Source organism: Lycorma delicatula, chromosome 10, assembly GCF_047948215.1.
Source record: "Lycorma delicatula isolate Av1 chromosome 10, ASM4794821v1, whole genome shotgun sequence".
NCBI lineage: Eukaryota > Metazoa > Arthropoda > Insecta > Hemiptera > Fulgoridae > Lycorma > Lycorma delicatula.
In genome coordinates this window covers 4,368,514-4,387,412 of record NC_134464.1, presented here as the reverse complement: position 1 = coordinate 4,387,412, position 18,899 = coordinate 4,368,514, and the positions used below count along the sequence as shown (strand labels likewise).

At 33.3% G+C, this 18,899-nt stretch overlaps 1 protein-coding gene across 11 annotated transcripts in view; it reads right to left on the bottom strand.

The window, feature by feature from the left end:
- LOC142331370 (uncharacterized) overlaps nt 1-18,899 on the bottom strand; it is a 120,094-nt gene that overhangs the window by 44,293 nt on the left and 56,902 nt on the right. The window lies entirely within an intron of this gene.

Here is an 18,899-nt window from a genome sequence, read left to right as displayed (position 1 = left end):
CATCCTCATTCATTCTCTGAAGTAATACCTTACGATGGTTCAAGAGGCTAAACAGAAAAGAAAGAAGACATGATAACCTGAATTTGGGAGAGAGCTTGCTTTGCATTGTTAGCAGTCACAACATACCACAAAAATGTAGAAAGATAATAGACAACTTCTTCAAGACTGCATTAAGACTGGCAGCAACATCGGTTATAAATATCTTATCTCGATACCTTTGGGATAAAATAATTGAAATATGACAGAGCCTGCCGGGAATCAACCCCAAGACTGATGAGTAGCCGGCATATACAAATAACCACTACAACTACAGACTGTCTGAGTAGCCAAAATATCTACTGCGTTCCACACAGGTTCTGTGTTAGCTTTTTTACACAGGTTGAGATCCAATTTCACACTATTCTCCTGAGGAGAAAGTTTGTTCCTTCCAGTATTCACTTATAGCGGTTCCTTAATTTCTGGAGGAAAACAGATCTTTATTATAGCATTATATAATTTAATGCGATCAGACTCCACTAATCACTAATAGTTTTTTTCCCCGATCAATTTTAGTTTTTTGGATAATATCCTCAATATCCTGAAGGGCTGAGGACAGAATCAGTTCCTGCAAACGCTGCAATTTCTTACAAGTATATTATTCTTTCTCATTGGTAATCCGCTTATCCATGATTCTTTCTTCAAATGTTTTGGGTAGAATGGATATAGATTTAGATCCTGCTAATTCCACACTAAGAATTTCAGGACTTACAGAGCTAGTACATACTTGATGCAATCTGGCGGTAGTTAGCCTGTGGACTTAACTGGGATTTTGTTTTTTATCTAATGGCTATATAATAAGTGTAAAATCTAAGTGTGTTATCGATAAACCCAAGCCTCCTACTCCTATTTTATAGAAATACAAAAATACATGTTAGATAAAGATGGGGTGACAAAATAGTTAATTTCCCTCGCATAAGTACCTATGCTTGATATTTACGCACAGTAACATTTGAGTAATGCAAACACTGAAGAATTTTATACCAATCATGTTAAAACACATTGTAAAATTTACAAGTCAAGAGTACAAAACTAGTGTTTGTAGGAACGATTGGCCAACCTATATTCGTTTCAAAAATACACAAATTGGACAGCTGATAGGGAATAATAGCTATTAGCATAGAATCCTGAGCGATTAAAATGTAGAATCTTAAGGTACTATAATAATAATTAATATTAATTTATAATTAAATATTAATTATATAATAATAATTATATATATATATATATATATATATATATATATATATATATATATATATATACTTATATATGCACAAAGTATGCTATCAAAATATAGTAATGATTTAGCATAAATAAACTGTAAAATAAACCTTCACAATATATTTATTTTAACTCACCTTTTTAATTTTAATAACTAGATCTACAGATGTCTAGATCATTAGATGTTGGACACTGACAATAAAATTTTGCAGTTGTAAAATTGCAATCTAATATTCTTAATGAAATATTTTTCGCAAAGGGTGAAGTTTATTATTTTGACAGAAAATAAATTGCTTTAAACTGACCAGATATAAAGAATTACACTGATAAACATAATTTTTGTTTCCTAACATGCGATATATGATTTTAATCTGTTTTTTGATGCTGAAAATGAATACGAGCTCACAATCTTTCTATCACCCACCACTTTCAAAAAGTTTTTAAATTTTAATTAAAGGATTTTTTTTGTTTTTCAACGTATGGTTAGCATTTTAAGCTCCTGTATTGTATTTCGTTAGCTCATTTTTATTGTTTAACTTTGTTAATGTAATTTGTTCACTATAAATAAACAATACTAGACTAAGAATTAAATCATATCATAGTCACAGATTATGACATCATATCTAATGCTGAATAGTGAGCCTTCATGGACAAAACTAATCATGACTGTGCAGGTCAAAACATGTAGCTGAAAACACAGCTGTGTTGTTTGTATTAAGCACTGAATTTAGGAATGAATTAATTTTGTTCAGTCTTATTGGTGCTGTCTTATGTTTGTTAACAGTTCAGTGTCATAATGCCTCGAAATTGTGTAAATGATGTGGATGCCTTTTGTTATGTATGCGGTGAGTTTACCGTAAAATCAAATAGAAAAAAAATTACACCTTTAATTAAAACAGCATATCATTTGTACTTTCAGTGTAAAATTAGTGATCACTAATTGTTTGGTATATTTAACAGGATAGCTGAAAGGTACACGGAAGGCTTTGCCATTTGGTGTACCTATGGTTTGGCGTGAACCGAAGGATCATATAACCGATTGTTACTTATGTTTTACAAGTGTGTCTGGAAATTCTAAAATATCTAAATGTACTGTAAAATATTCTTCATTCAATCAAGCCTGTACCTCTCACAGTGAAATTATTCCAGTTCCTGAGCCACCTGTGAATGTACGTTTCAAAAGCAGTGATGAAGAATCAGGCAATACTGAAGAAGGCAACAATTATTTTGAATTATCTTCCAATAAGCCACATCTTATATCACAAGGTGAATTAAATGACTCGGTTAGGAATTTAAATTTATCAAAAAATCAAGCTTAACTGTTAGGATCAAGACTGCAAGGTTGAAATTTACTTCAAAAAAATACAAAAATTTTGGGCTTTCCAAGCCAACAAAAAGAAATTTCTCAGTTCTTTATTGATGAAAATAATTTGGTTTATTGCACAAATATAGATGTTGCGTTTAGGACAAGTTCATAAACCTGAGGACTGGCGCCTTTTCATAGATTCATCCAAGTATAGTTTAAAAGTGGTTGTACAACACAACGGTAAACAATATCCTTCGATACCAATTGCTTATGGTATTAATTTGAAAGAGACATACGATGTGATGAAAAACGTTCTTGAAAAGTTAAATTATAAAAAACAGAACTGGAACATATGTGGCGATTTGAAAGTTATATCTATTTCTAAGTACATGTACCTTCTTTGCAAATGAAACAGCCGAGCTAGGGATAAACATTATGTTATCAAAGAGTGGAAGAAAAGAGTTGAACCCCAAAAAGTATTTTTACCCCCTTTCCACATCAAGCTAGGACTAATGAAAAATTTTGTAAAAGCAATGAAGGGCAGTCCCGGATTTTTGAACCTCAGGCAGAAATTTACGAATGAAAGTAAAGGGAAAATTAAAGAAGGAATAATATTTGTCGGTCCTCAAATAAGAAAGTCGGTCAAAGATGACGTATTAACTCGGATGTTAAATAATGCAGAAAGTGCAGCTTGGGCTTCATTTAATGACATTTGCAAAACTTTTCTCGGCAAATAAAAATCCAAAAGTTATCACGATATTGTTAATCAACTTCTTACTTCATACGGAGCTATGGGATGTAATATGTCTTTGAAAATACATTTCCTCCACTCACATCTGGATTTCCTCGGAAACGTAAGTAACAAACATGGAAAGACAATTCGGTGATAGAAAGCAGTTATAAAGGAAAATGAAATAGTAGCATGCTAGTTGATTATTGTTGGACATTAATTCGGGAAATGCCTGAAGCTATTTATAAAAGAAAAATATCAGTGAAATCACTCTAACACAAATATGGCCGTGAAAATTATAAATTTTTAAGTATACTTTCCCTTAATTTTTTTTTTTAAGGGTAATTTATTTAAAACTAAGGGTGAAAGAAAACTTGTATTTACAGATCTGTAATGTACGCAAAAAATCAATTCAAGAAATGGTATCGCACTTAGAGAAACATTAAAAATTTTTTTTGTCTATCAGTGTTATCATACCTCGCCTTTGCGATAAACACTGCTCAGAAACTTTGCTAAGTGCAAAAGCGAAAACAGTTATGCATTAGGTATATCCAAAATAAGTAATACATTATGAAAAGAACATTCAGGTCAAACGTTACAAAATAATTTTTGTTAATTTTTCCTCTTTATCAATTCAGAGATATAATATAATTTTCACTTTTCTTTTCTTCAGAGGAACAGTATAATCTTCTCCAAATAGAGAAAGAATTTATATATAATAGATTATTATAACCTCAGTAAATTATCGACAGTCCCCAGGTAAGACTTGGCTGATGGATAGATTGTACTTTCTCTCTATCCACCCCTTTACTTTCAAATAATTAATTATTAAGAGATTCTACCCGCGATCTCTTTTCCTCTTTATCGATTCAATAGATGTAAATCTACCTAAACCTCTACTAAAGCCACCGCGCTGAGAATGCTGGTGAGACCTCCCGGTGCATCGTCGTTATCCGGTCTGGGTACTACCTGCAGCTTTGAGATTGAGTTTTTATTCGATGGCTGCACAACAACTCTAAAGGCCTAAATGTTTATCGGGTAAGACGCGCCAAAAAAAAAAAAAAAAAAAATTAAAAATTGAACCGATTTACAAATTAAATTGACGTGATTCATCATACAAGCAGAGTCGCTTAATATTTTTAAAAACTACAAAAACATTAATTTTACAAAACCAAAAAAAAAATTACAGCCGATCCATAATGAAAAATATACGTTATTTTTCTATTTTAATCCTGTAAATTTAAAAGTAAAGTATCACACTACATAAGAAAAGGTGGCAAACAATATAACTAGATTAGACTATATGTACGTTCAGTAATCGTAAATTATATCTGTGTTTTTTACCGTAAACATTTTAAATCCAAATAAAAATTCACGTAAAATTAAATCTATAACCTACACGTGCTAACAAGATATAGAGAAATTCTCAATAAATAAATCTTATTAATTCGTATCGTTTAAAAATTCATCGACAGAATAATATTTGTAGACAAATTAAACGATAATTTTTTGTAAAAGAAAACCTTTAAACTGTATTTTAAATAAATTAACGGGTTTTCAAACGTCGGGCAATCTATTAAAAACGGAAGCGTAAGAAGGATCTTTTTCGTAAGCCAAAGTACAACGTCACGTTCTACGAGAATAGTTTTATTCGAATCGGTAAAGATGGATATCGTTTTATTAAGAATAAGCGGCCATTATTTTTGGCAAAGATTGCATATTTATCGACATAAATGCAAGGATAAGTATTTAATTATCTAAATACGGGCGCCAGATACCGATTCGACAGCTCTTTTTTTTAATCTTAAAAACAGGTACTGATTTTTTGAGGAAGCTGCAGGAAGTACAAGAATTTATGTAGGTAAAATAAATACTTAACAACTATAATTTTGGCATTTTATTAAGGTACTTCAGAACAAAAGAGTACGGTTTGATTTTGTTACAAACAAAAAATGAATTTGCTCGTCACCGAGGAACTTGTCCGTCGAAAAAAACACTTGAAATATGAGACAACCGGTTTCAGACGATAAGTATATGTTAAACGTTTCACTTTTCCATATTTCACACGTTCTATCGACAAACGTTCCATAATCAGACATTACTTATTACATCGTGAACCGCAATAAAAATCACAATTATCGCAATATTGCGGATAAATCCACAATCATATAAGAACGACGTACTTATATATCGTTGTGGAATACATGTTGTGAAACCGATCGACGTTTGTTTCAACAAAATCAAAACAGATTAATTAATAAAAAGTACGCAAAAATATATATTTTTTTAAATAACTTAAAACAAAGGTTATATGCCCTTACTCGCTTACATTTTTAATTCTGGTGGTAATGAGTTGAACAATACAAATATAAAACTACAGATACATCTTTTTTTACATTTATTTTTTACAATTTCACAACCAATAACATACAAAAATTAATTTCATCCGATCACAAACAATAAAGAAAATAAAAATATCAAAAAGAACATTAAAATTGTTATTGCGGCTCGGTTCTTTTATCGCCTATAGAATTTAAAACACGTATACACTTAGTCGAACAAAACTCTTACGCTTTACAATTAAAAAAAATGTTAAAGAAAAACGCATACCTTTTTTAATAAACGCCACCTCTGATATATTATGCACAATAATTTAATTTTATAATTCACACAGATGTTTTGGATACGACTATACCGGATAATTCAAAAAGGACTTAAACTTACAAGTTCGGTACAGCAAAACACATCAAGTTTTGACGAATACCGAATTCGGCCACCGGGGCTATCACCAGTGTTTTTAAAAGCGGATACTTTTACCGGTGAGGAACGTGCTGTTGCGCTTTGGTTTCACGATTGGCAGTAGGCAACCGCAGCGATGTAATTTTCGTAGAGTACGATAGGGAGCCTCCTAGTGGCCGTACAATTTACTTTCGGCACCAAACCTTCGTCGAGACAGGTCGTTCTGTTAAACGTACAAAATCACCAGAACGCCCAAACGTCCCTAAAGCAACAACTCGGAGAAAGCTTTACGCATAGTCCGAAGAAATCAATTCGACGTGCGTCAGATTAGAACGGCGATCCACAATCGACTGTTTGGCGTGTATTGCGTAAACGATTGCACTTGAAGCCGTACAAACTAACCGCAGTTGAACGCATTACAGACAACAAAGTCGCGCTCGGTTGCGGTTTTGTGTAGAAATGATGGATACGATTACAGATAACGTTACATTTTTAGACGATGAAATTTTTAGTAACGAATCGACGCTTCGCATCAGCGGCGAAGAGAACACCCGATACTGCCGAATACGAGGTAGCGAAAACCCTTAAGAATCTTTGCGGCGCCTTCGCGATAGCCCTAAGGTCAATGTTTTTCGTGACTTAGGTAAACAAAAAATGTACCGCCCGTTCTTCTTCCAGGAGACGACCGTAAACGGTATCGTTTATCTGGACACTTCCTTAGTCGACGACGATGACCGAGATGGACGCTACTATTACCTCAATAGCGCCTACAAGTCACAGATTTTCTTGGTACTCGATTCACCGGTCGGTGGATCGGTCGTGAAGATCCGTCCGATCGTACGGCCACCTCGCTCCCCAGATTTGATCCGGCTAGATTTCTCTTGTGAAGTTTCATTAAAGATCGGGTTTGTTTACCGCCTTTTCCTGCCGATCTTATCGAGCTATCGCTCAGAATTAACGCCGCAGCTGAAGAAGTAACGCCCGACTTGCCGGCTACAGTCTGGAACGAAATCTACTTCAAGCGGGATGTGTCGCATTACAAACGGAAGCCGTATCGAACCGAAATGAATGTCGGGTGACAAACCCGAAGTCTTTTTCTATGAAACGAGACCTCGACCGAATCTAAGTTATCTCGATCGATTTTTATACGCTTTTTAAATTTTCAAGTCCTTTTTGAATCGACCGGTATTTCTACTAACAACCGATTGCGATGATCGACAATGATTTTTTTAAAATGAGAGTGAATAACTAATTCTTTTCGTGCAGATTTCAAATGTGAAATCAGAATTCTTCTATCAGGCTTAGTTTTTTTGTAACTACCGTTCTTATTTTCAGATAGTATCACGAATGAACTCCATAAGCTTGGCGTTTTGTGAACGTAAATACGCTCGCAAATATTTCCTCTGCCGTGCGGCCAGTGCCGCATAGCCAAAAGCTTCCGATTCCAGTACCGCTAGACACCTGGAACTTAAACGAAGATGAAAATGTTGAATCTTGTGCCGACTTATCAGGCGATGAAGAAAGAGATCCACAATTTTAAAAAATGGATATATTGAATCCCATTTAATTAATCGGTCAGAATTAAACGATCCGGTTCGCGATCTAGATTTATCGACAGTCAGAATTTTAACATTTCTTCTCTCAGTACGAAAAGTTAGTATATCGTAATGATGTGGACTCTTTATCAGAAGCTTTCGGACATATGCACCATCACGACAAATTGCTACTTTCAAACTAAGCTTTGACGAGTCAAAGCTTATCTTCCACCGCTACACATTAAGCTAGGTTTATTCAAATATTTTGTTAATGCAATGGATCGTAGCGGTGCGGGGTTTCGGTTTCTAAAAAACAAATTCCCTAATATAAGCGATGCTAAAATAAAGGAAAGCGTATTTTTTAGACCGAAAATAAGAAAACTAATGAGCGATCCGGCATTTGAATGACTTGGAGGTTGCTGCACGAAAATCACTTCAAAATGCGGTAACCGTTTCCTTGGAAACCATAAGGCCAATAACTATAGAGAAGTGCGCGTGAACTCCTTCAAAACCGCAAAGAACTTGGGTGTAACGTGTAACGTGTCACTCAAAATCCATTTCTTACATCCACGTTTTGATTTTTTCCTAAAAATTTTGGTGCTATCGGCGATGAACAAGGTAAATGCTTTCACCAGGACATATATACAACGGAAACGCAACACCAGGGAAAATGAAACCCAAAAATGTTAACCGACTAATGTTGGAATCAAAAGAGGGATCTACCTACAGCAAAAAATCCAAAAGAAATAGATTTTAGGCGCGTACAAAATGCATGTAATGTATCGTCATACTGCGTTCACCGTACGCTTTTTGTTTCAAAATTAATTTCAATTACAAAAAACCGATTCCAATAGAAAAAATCTATTAACTTATATGAAGTCAGAGAAAAACATACTATAAGAATCGGTCATTCGCTCTCATTTAACAAACAGAAAGTTAAATTTTGCTCGACAGTGTTAATGAACATTTCAGAGAAAATAAAAGGGGGTAAAGTAAAACTTTAAATACTAAAAGCATAAACTGTGTTAAGCTGTACTCCACAATAAATTAATCAACACTAAGTCTAACTCGCACGCAGTCAGGTGCTACAATCTGTGGTTTTTTTATTACTACTTGCATTTACTCCATACAGAGAAAATAACTTTCTGTTTTCTTGAGATTTAAAAAAAATATATATATATAAAATTACATATTAGTCATACTCATTTCAGTTATGTAAAAATGGACAGTGTCTTTTCTCTTTTCCTTTCTTGTAAGCACAAAAATTAACAATATGTTTGTAAGCGACAAAAAAATCTCAGTTTAATAGCACATTCGATTAAAAAATAATCCAAATAAAAAAATAAGTCGTCGGTAAAAAATTAATAACATTATTAGACAAGCAGTAGAATTTTTATATACCACTAAAGTGCAAATAGTCTCCCTGCAAGGGATAACCAAATAAAAATAACTATTTAGTTTATTTATAAGCTAAATATATAACCCTGGAACTGTAGGGGGGAGGGGATTAATTGATTTAAATTTTCTTTTTTGAACCACTCTGTTGGAATTTTGAAGATGGTTAGTATTAGCATTCCTGTGTGAAAGGCTGAAGAGCTGATGAAGAAATAAAAAGTAGTTTGAGACCAGACTGAATAGTTATATTTTATTAAAGGTTCATTTACACCGCCTCTGGCCGGCATTCTACAGCCGGTTTGTAATTAACAAAATATCTTGGCCTGGCGATCCATGTCACCAGGTCTACATGGACATCCATTAAAAAAACGGATACGTTCGTAAGTACATCCGTTAAACAAATAAGGGACACAAGAAGCTATGGCTCTTGAACCGACAAAGTTGTAGTAGACATCAGGAGACTTTCAGAATATCTCATCGATCGATCGACAATAAGCGATTTGGTTAGATAATCAGGGTGAATAAATTAATATAAAAACGGATTTGTTTAGTTGCAAACATGAAATTTCAGTGATTTTTAACACGGCTTAGTAAAATATGTGCTGTAACAGACTGGCTTTGGGATGTGGATGCGATAGCAACCTAAGCTGCTTATCTTCAACGCGTCTGAAAAGAGAAGGTTAAAAGGTAATAGAAATTAAAATAAAAGAAATAATAACTAAAAAAATAACTAATCAAAATCGAAATTTCATATTGCAGAATCGCAAACTAAAGTTACAACGAATGCAAAGATTTGAAATAGGATAGCGAAAAAAATTATTTCAAAAGAATAGGACGTAACCGGGTTAAACAGTAAAGAGTGAATTCTAAGCAAGCCGCTACACTGAAATAAGAAAGATCTAAAAATTTAATGATGATATCATCAGACGTTATTGACGGTGTACCATTGAAAACACAGACGTGTAACAACGACTAAAACAAAACTCCTGAGTTCTGTGACGGCACAGCAAAACTCCAAGATGTAGCAAAATGTATCCCGTTTTTTTGTATTTCGCTTACATCTGATATCAAAGAAGCTGGCAGTAGATGTTTCCTCAAACGGTATGATGCACCGACAAAGGAGACTTCTCTCAGACCTTCCGCCGACTGAAGGAGCAGCATAGCTTTCAAGTTCAGACCCGGTCGGGTAACAAGCTCCCCCTAAAACTCTGGGGGTGGGAACTTAAACAACAATCGAGCAGAAAGGATCACTGCGTTCACCGCAGACGTTAAAACTCAGAAGCCGGGGAACTTGATGTTTTGAAAATGCACTGAAGGCTGTGGTGGTGCCACTGCCAAGTGCAGTTGCAAGAAGGCTGGTGTGAACTGCTCCTCTGATGTCACAACTGTGATGACGATTGAGAATGAAGATTGCGAGATTCTCCCCATCGAAAGCGATGCCGCAGAATCCCTTGACAAAATACAGAACGACCCAGAACCCGGCGATGAACCTCTACCAGACATATCTAGGTCCAAAAGATCAAGGAGTAATCGTCAGTAATTTTTGCACTTAATCCCAATTTTTTTGAACTTTGTACCAGTTTGAAGATAATTTTATTTAATGAGTTTAATAAATAATTTTTTACAATTTATAAAATTATTTATTTATTTAGAATAATCATAGAGCCAAATTTTTTTTTATAAAAAGTGTAATAAATAATTTTTATCGAGTAAGAGACTCAAGGTTATTTAACAAATTATTATGTTTTAAAACATTTAATAAAAAAAAAAAAAGTAGAATCCAAAGAGAGGAATAAACTTCCAGGTGAAAAAATAATCTTCATATCCACTTTTGGCTCATGATTCTTAATAACCCCTAACAATGCTTTTTCCAGTTTATCCTTCTTAATATGACTTTTTTTTTAAAAGAATAACAAAAAACCTCAATAAGATATTCAAAATAAATTTAAAATTTCTAATTTAATGAAAATTAAATTTTTTGTGTTTACCTTACGTGTAACCTTGCAGTCAGATTATTCTCTGAATTTGATTTATTATTTATTACCCCAGAATAAGATATTAGCCCTATCACTGATGTAGTCAGTTAGAAGGGCTGCCTCATAAGAGCTCCCTGAACTTATGTGTATTGTACTTCATCGGGGTCTTATTTCAGTAGTTATTCAGACTAATACCTGGAATTTTAGAGCAAAGGTTTTTCCTACCTGCCAGCAATTGTAATATTTTAGAAACTCCACATTCCATCATACTTTAAAAGACAATAGATCAAAGCAGAAAAATACGGTACATTAAATAATAAATAAACAAGAAAGATGCACCAACTCCAGGGTTAAAATAATGCAATCATAAACATTAAAAAAAAATTAATACTGTTTAATTGAAAATAATTAATTCACAACACACTGCAAAACCTTCAAACAATAACACATCAACATTTATATTTATAGTACTCGATAAAAAAAAAGCACTGATGTACAATTACATAAAACAACGTCAAACGTTTTGATTTTGGGTAAAAAATTAATACTTAGAAGTCTCTATAAAAGCATCGGTTAAAAAAAGTATAACAATTACATTATTGCAGCTATTCCACGACCACCTGAAATTAAACACCAAACTACATTAGAAACCCAATAAAAAGACCAGATATTAGAGTACAAGAAAAGCAGAAGATAAAATATAAGCTTTGGAGAAATAGAAAAAAAAAATCAATCTGTGGATAAAATAAAAGAGTGCTAGATTGGAAAAACTCAATAGTAGAATAAATGTCAAAATCTCATAACCCCTTCACCATAAAATTAGAAAAAGAGTAAAATATTAAAATCAACCAACACAAAAAATGTTATAATTATAGTACTCTAATGGTCCCAAAAAGGGGGTTGTTGGAACTTTTTGTGAGGATAGATTGAATCACAATGGTACTGAGGAATTTCACGTCATTTAACAAGCTCAAAATCGCCAACACATTTTATAGGAAAAACGATATTCATAAATTTACATGGTACGCAAGAAGTAAATGTTCTCTTTTAGATTACATGATTGTTAATGAGAAGCTGGTTTCAAATGTTGTAGATATCAGAATCATTTGAGGCTGTGATGTTGGCAAAGATCATTTTCATTGATGGCAAAGATCAATTTAAAATTGCTAGGTGGAAACGTACAGGTTCTGATCAGAGGCCAGTGGTTAGAAAGGAGGAATTCATTTATTCCAAGCACCTAGTACTACACAATTGTATCAGCAGCGGCTTTAGAGATATCTTAATGAAGTCCCTACCAAGAATGAAGTCAACATGGGAATTGACTGATATTAAGGAGTGTACAGAAAGCAGCTTTGAAGCTTTAGGGAAAAAGAAAAAATCAAATAACATAAAAGGTTTGAAATGACGATACGACTAGAATAATAGGAAAAAAGAAGGAAGCCTATAAATTACATTGTATTGGAGCACAGATTTACAAAGTCAAAAAAATCTTGCTAAAACTCTGACAAGAAGGCTCACGAAGATTTATGGGAGACATTTATAAGAAAGACAACGGAAGATGTGTTTGGAAGATAACAAATGGCTTACAAATTGATGAAGCATTTGAATAAGACAGAACTGAATGCGGTTCGGTTTAATATGATTCAAATGAGGGAACGGATAGAACATTACAGGAAACTGTGGGTCAGTGAGAGGGATGGTGCAGAAGGTCGGGAGGATATTGAGACGGAGAGTTTGTATAGGATGGATTCAGACTGTGTAGGAGCTTGAGGAAGTGCTGAAGAATGTAAAAAATTGGAAGGTAGCAGGAACAGATGGGCTGAATGCAAAACTTTTCAAATACAGAGTCTCTTCTTTGAACTGCATGAATGCTTCCAGCATTCCAAAATCCCAGAATCTAAGAGAATTACCTTAGTTAAATCGATTTTCAAGAAAAAGGATAGAAGTAGTTGCAATAATTATAAAGGTGTAAGTCTACTTAATTGTGCCTATAAAATTTATAATAGGGTTTATTAATGGACGCGATTGAGAAAAGTTTCTGAAGCTTTATTGTTGGAGGAGCAAGCAGTTGTAGGAAGAGGAGATCATGTACAGATAATATTTTTACTATCAGGCAAATCATTGAAAAACACACAGAGTTTAATTTAGAGACCCATAAAGTCTTTGTGGGCCTTCAGAATGTTACGGGAAATACTTTAGAAGATGGATATCCGCCGCAACATCTAATACGGTTAGGTGTTTACATGGGGACAAAAAATACACATGCTTGACACATACGTTTTTGAAATTTCTGGGGAAATTTTAGTTAATCACAGTGTCCAACAAGGGTGCAGTCTTTCACACATTCTTTATAATATTTCCTTAAATCATCAGATGGTGCATCAAAATTAATAGAAGAAGCAGAAGATAATCCATACCAAACACTCTGATCACAGTTTGAAGTGTATAACTGAAATAATTTTATTTTTAAATTTAAGTTAAGTTTCAGACAGATAAACACACTTGGAAAAAGTTATTTATCTTCCTAATTATTCAAATTAGTACAAAAATTTGTGTTAATGTAAATGTAAATTAGTGAATCTTTTACATTTTTTTTTTATCTTTATACAGATACTAATGAATATCTTTATTTTCTGTTAGATTCAAACTGAAGATAAATCTTTAAACACCAAAAATTATAAACGGGCATTTTCATTTAACCAGCAACTGAAATTGAACTGTATTCATACTAATTTTTATTTGACTCGATGAAAACTCAACGGGTAAAATATAAAAATTAAAAATCTAAGTAAAAAAAAATTACTTTTTCACTTCTTGAAATTCTGACTTTTAGAGTTCAGCCGAAATTAAAAAGGTTAACAATTAAAAATTGAATGTATTATTTTTGTTTAAATTTGGACAAATCTAAAAAAAATACCTTTTAAAAAAATCATTCCAAAAAAGCCTAAATAATAATAAAAAAAAATACAAGTAAGAAAATTAATGCAGCCATTGCTAAAGAACATGAGCTAAAGTTCTCTGAAATGTGAAAATATTAATTTTTTAGTGGACAACTGCACCAGGCAAGAAACTACTTATTGTAAAGCAGTATACCTTTAGAACCCTAATTTTTCCAATAAATTATTTTGAATTTTTACATGATAATACTTAAGAGATTTAGAATAAAATCAGGCTATGTATCGTTACAATGCAAAAACCCAGAACTGAGGAACAATTACTACAACAAAGTAAAAAAACCAGCAATGAATTCCATAATTTGACTAGTATAGAGCTGGGAAAGTTATGCGATTATGTTTTCAGCATTAAAAATCTTAAATTGCAGAAAAAATATTTTTCATTTTAGGGGCTCCCATAATTAAAGGGAGGGACTGGCAAAATTAATTTTTCAAAAATAATCCCTAATTGGTGATAATAAATTTAAGAAAAGAACTTTTTAAAATTGTTCAAAAAATACAAAGGTACGGCCACAATTCTAAATAAACAAAGCTGCAATTTTCTATGAAGAGGTGAAAATGTTTGGCTAACTTTTTTTTAAAAAACCAAATCATGAATTGACAAAAAAATTAAGATTTTTATATTTATAATGCAACAGGTAAGGCTGCTTTCCTGAAGCAAGATAAAGCTAAAAAAAGAAAATATATTTTATCATTTTTCAGTGAAGGGTGTGAATATTAAAGACGTTTTTGGTAATTTGTGATCTTGATAAAAAAAACTTCCAAATTTTGTAATTAATGTTTTGCTGAAGTGCTCCACAAAAAATTTGAAATTTTATTCAGCAAAACACTACCGTTTTTTTTCTCCAAAAACTTTATACATTCTTTCCCCCAAAGGTAGAACCTATCTACAAAGCCTGAAGCGAATCGGCGAACAGCATCCAGAATTACAATACCAAAAGGCTGACGTACATACATTCGTACTTATGCACAAACATCCATCTGATAAAAAAATATTTTTTTGAACTTGGAAGAATTGGAATAACAACTTTTTTCACAGATTATTTACAATCTATTTAAATCAATTATTTTTTTGTTAAAATTTTTAATGCCTTAAGATACAAAACTTAAATAAAGATCAATATCTTCAGACATTTTATTTTTAACTTATTTTAAACTATATACTTTTCCATTATAGCTATAGATACTACAGCAGCATCATCATCAATATATATATAGTCTATGTCTACATATATCTCTGTCTGTATCACTATAGACAGGAAAATAGAAATATCTTCAAATAATCTACAAAAGCAAAGTATTTTTTTTTTTTTAATTCTGCATTTAAAATATCTCAAAGAATCAGAAAGCTGGAAGAACTTTCTCAACAAAAAAAAAAAAAAAAATCACCAAATCTGATTTGTTTATCAAAGAGAACCTTTCCTACTGTAAAGTCAGTTAAAAATATACTTGCAAGTAAAATTTGAAACTTTCAGATTTTAAGTTTTTAAAGGAATTAAAACATTAGAAAACCCCATTTTTATTCGCTCATCTAAAAAAAAAATTGCATAATAGTTATCATCATCGTTTCTGTTTTAATTAATAGTAATACAAATGCAAACTTCAAATTTTTAGTAATGTCCGTATTAAAACAGGCAAAAGATAAATAGAAAACAGCAATTATGATTAAATAACCCTTTCTGTAACATTAATCAGATTATTAGCCTCGCTTGATAGGTGTAGATAAATTAAACACAATGTAAATACTTTGTGTAAACCAGCGTAAGATAGATTTTTATAGTTATTTATTTTTATGCATAATATCCTAATTTTGTGATATCAGACAATTTCTTTTATATTTCTGGTTGTAGTACCCTAGAAATTGCAATTAACTACATAAACGTTTGTAATAATTAATTTATAGACAATCTTCTTTCTTTAAACACCAAATATGAGATTTTTACAGAAAATTATACGCATTTTTACAAATTTCTTGGACTGATTATATAGAAAGTAAGGGATACAATTTTTTTATACAGATCAAGTCAAAAGTACGGAAACCCCTCGACAACTTTAAAACTGTTCCAGACAGAATACTGTAACTTCAGGGTAAGTTACTGGTCAACTGCTTTACCTTTTGACAAAAAATAGAATCTCAACCCTTTCTTGTGAAGTGGCCCAGAGATTGTGACTCAAATTTTGAATGGTAACATCCTTTGTGTGATACATCATTTTAAAGGTCTTTTTAATAAAGAAAAATGTTATAAAGAAAAGAACGGTACAAGTTTGTAGTCAAAATGGCGGCGGGATAAAGTTCGGATTTTGAAAACAACTACATCGGTAATAATTTAAGGAACTGTTATTGCAAACAGATAATTCATAAAAATTTAATTAAATGGATATTATCAAAAAAAAATATTTAAAAAAAATAATTTATTAAGCATAACGTTTGCTTAATTACTTACATTTCATTTTAATAAGTGTTCTTAATGTTCTCCTTCTCTTGTTTGACACTGTAGGAGTCAGTCGTAAAAGGATGATACTGCATTAATCAATGATTCCCTAGTGATATTCTGTGGTGATTCACGAACTCTATTTTGTAAAACATCGATATCTTGGGATTTATTAAGATAAACAATATTTTTTAAGCAGCCCCATAGAAAGAAATCTGATGGTGACAAGTCGGATGATCTCACTGGTCATTCTATTTAACCCTAACTTCAACCGATCCATCTTCCAGGAAAAATGCATTTAAAATTTCATGTACCTGAAGACCAAAATGAGGTGGTGCACTAACTTGTTGACTCCACATGTTTTAGAGGTTGGGGCCAACAACATTTTTAATGTTTGAAATAATGCGGTCGGGAAACAAGCCTCATATTACACTGCAATTAAATTTCCATCAATAAATACAGAGCCTATCAATCGTCCACCAACAATACTTGCCCATACATTAGTTTGAGTGTGTATGTGCCACACAACACCAGTGTGGCTTAATATCAGTCCAGTTTCCGACAATTATTGTAATTTACATTGTCATTCACTAAAAACTGTTTGTTTAATAAATTAGAATCTGCACAAATACTGTTCATCATAATTTCTCAAAACTGAAGTTCTTTGATCATAGTCATCTTCATTAAGTTCTTTGGACAAATTTTGAAGTTTGAAATTTTCACTTTTTAATGTTGGAATCGCTGAACTTTAGCTTATGTTCTCGTGCTGCTGTTATGTTCTTATGTTCTCGAGTCGAGGAATGAAGATTCTCAATAAATTCTTACATAATCTCTATGATTTTTTATTATTTGTTGCAGATTTATGTCTCCCTGATTTTGTCTTATTATTAATACTCCCTCATTTTTTCAAATCATTTGATGTGTTTTGATACTGTACCTTTACAAACAGGATTACGATTATTAAATGTTGCACTGAACAATTCACAAACTTCATTATCACCAAAGCCCGTAGTCATTAAAAGTGACCCTCTCCTATTCACTAAGTGACATGTTTGATAGCAATATTAGCAGGTAGCATAGAAAAAATTGACTAAAAATACAATTACAAAAAAAGGTAAAAAAGATATAAATAACAAGAGCGGCTTACAAATTTGATAAAGGGAGACAAAATCAATTAGCCGACTGATCTCAATAAATTCTCATAAGAAACTAACAGTGTAGTAATGAAACGCTAATGGAATATTATACAACAATGAAGTAAGCTTCATTTTTGCAAAAATGGTATAACAACAATAGCTGATCAATGATCAACTAATCAACATGATTAATTACAATATTTTTATTTATTTACTCATTAAATCGGAACAAAACCAATTTTTTGCGTTCAAGAATGGTAGGGACATCCCTGGCAGGGTCCTTGACTGGTCTTTGGTCGATGACTGTTCTAGCGACCACTGGTCGATACTATCTGAAATAGCGGATGAGCTGTGCGATGGCCATGAGGGACACTTTCCTGTTTGCCAGGGGCGCTTTCTGCATAGGAAAGAAGACTGGCCGAAATTCTCCTCTTTGTTGGAGTCCAGACTGGAGATTTTTTCTTCACTTTTTTTTCACAAGTGAAAATTTCACTTCTGCGGTATTGGCGGTGGCTGGAGCCGCTATTCCTAGAGGCGCTGGACGGGAACATATATCTGATTGGTGGTCTCAGAATCTGACAGCAATGAAGCAGTCTGTGAACCGACTAATTAGGGCTGCGCAACGAGAGGGTGATCCCGATCGGCATGCGGCAGATTACCGCAGAACGAGGGCTAGGTACTTTCATAGCATTAGATCCTCCAAGCGTAATTCCTGGCGCTCCGTCGTTCAGTAGCAAGGGAATCAACACCCTTGGGGCGTTGTGTATAGAGCCCTTGGACATAAGCACCGGAAAGATGTCCAGATGTCCTCCTGTCAGCTTTGTCAACCCGCGAGGGTATCGTAATTGATAAGGACCGTGTCCTTAATATTTTGCTGAATGATTTGCTCCCGGATGACACTATGGTGGGTGAGGTTTTATAACACCGTCGTGTCAGGCGGGAAGTCTTTCGAGACCGACATACAATCTTCTGAGATCACTGAGGCGGAAGTGCGCCAGGTGATCTGTAACATGGCACGGCACAAGGCCCCCGGATATGATTGTATCACAGTGGAACTCCTCGTCCGAGCGCTTCCAGTAGTCCTTGGTCCTCTAACTAGATGATATAATAGGTTGCTCTTCGCCGGTCACTTTCCGGCGTGTTGGAAGCGTGGAAAATTAGTGTTGTTGTTCAAAGGTGGCGACAAAGATCCTACTGTTAGTTCTTCTTACCGTCCATTAACGCTCTTGCCCGTGATCGGCAAGGTTTTTGAGAAGGTCCTATATTTGCGTATTAATGTTAGATTGGTCACTGATCATTTGCTAATGGATAACCAGTATAGTTTCCGACCGGGCAAGGGGACTGAGGATGCCATACTAAAGGTGATGGATATAGCTTCCTCTAGTCCATGTGAATATGTATTAGGGATTTTTCTGGACATATCCGGGACATTTAAC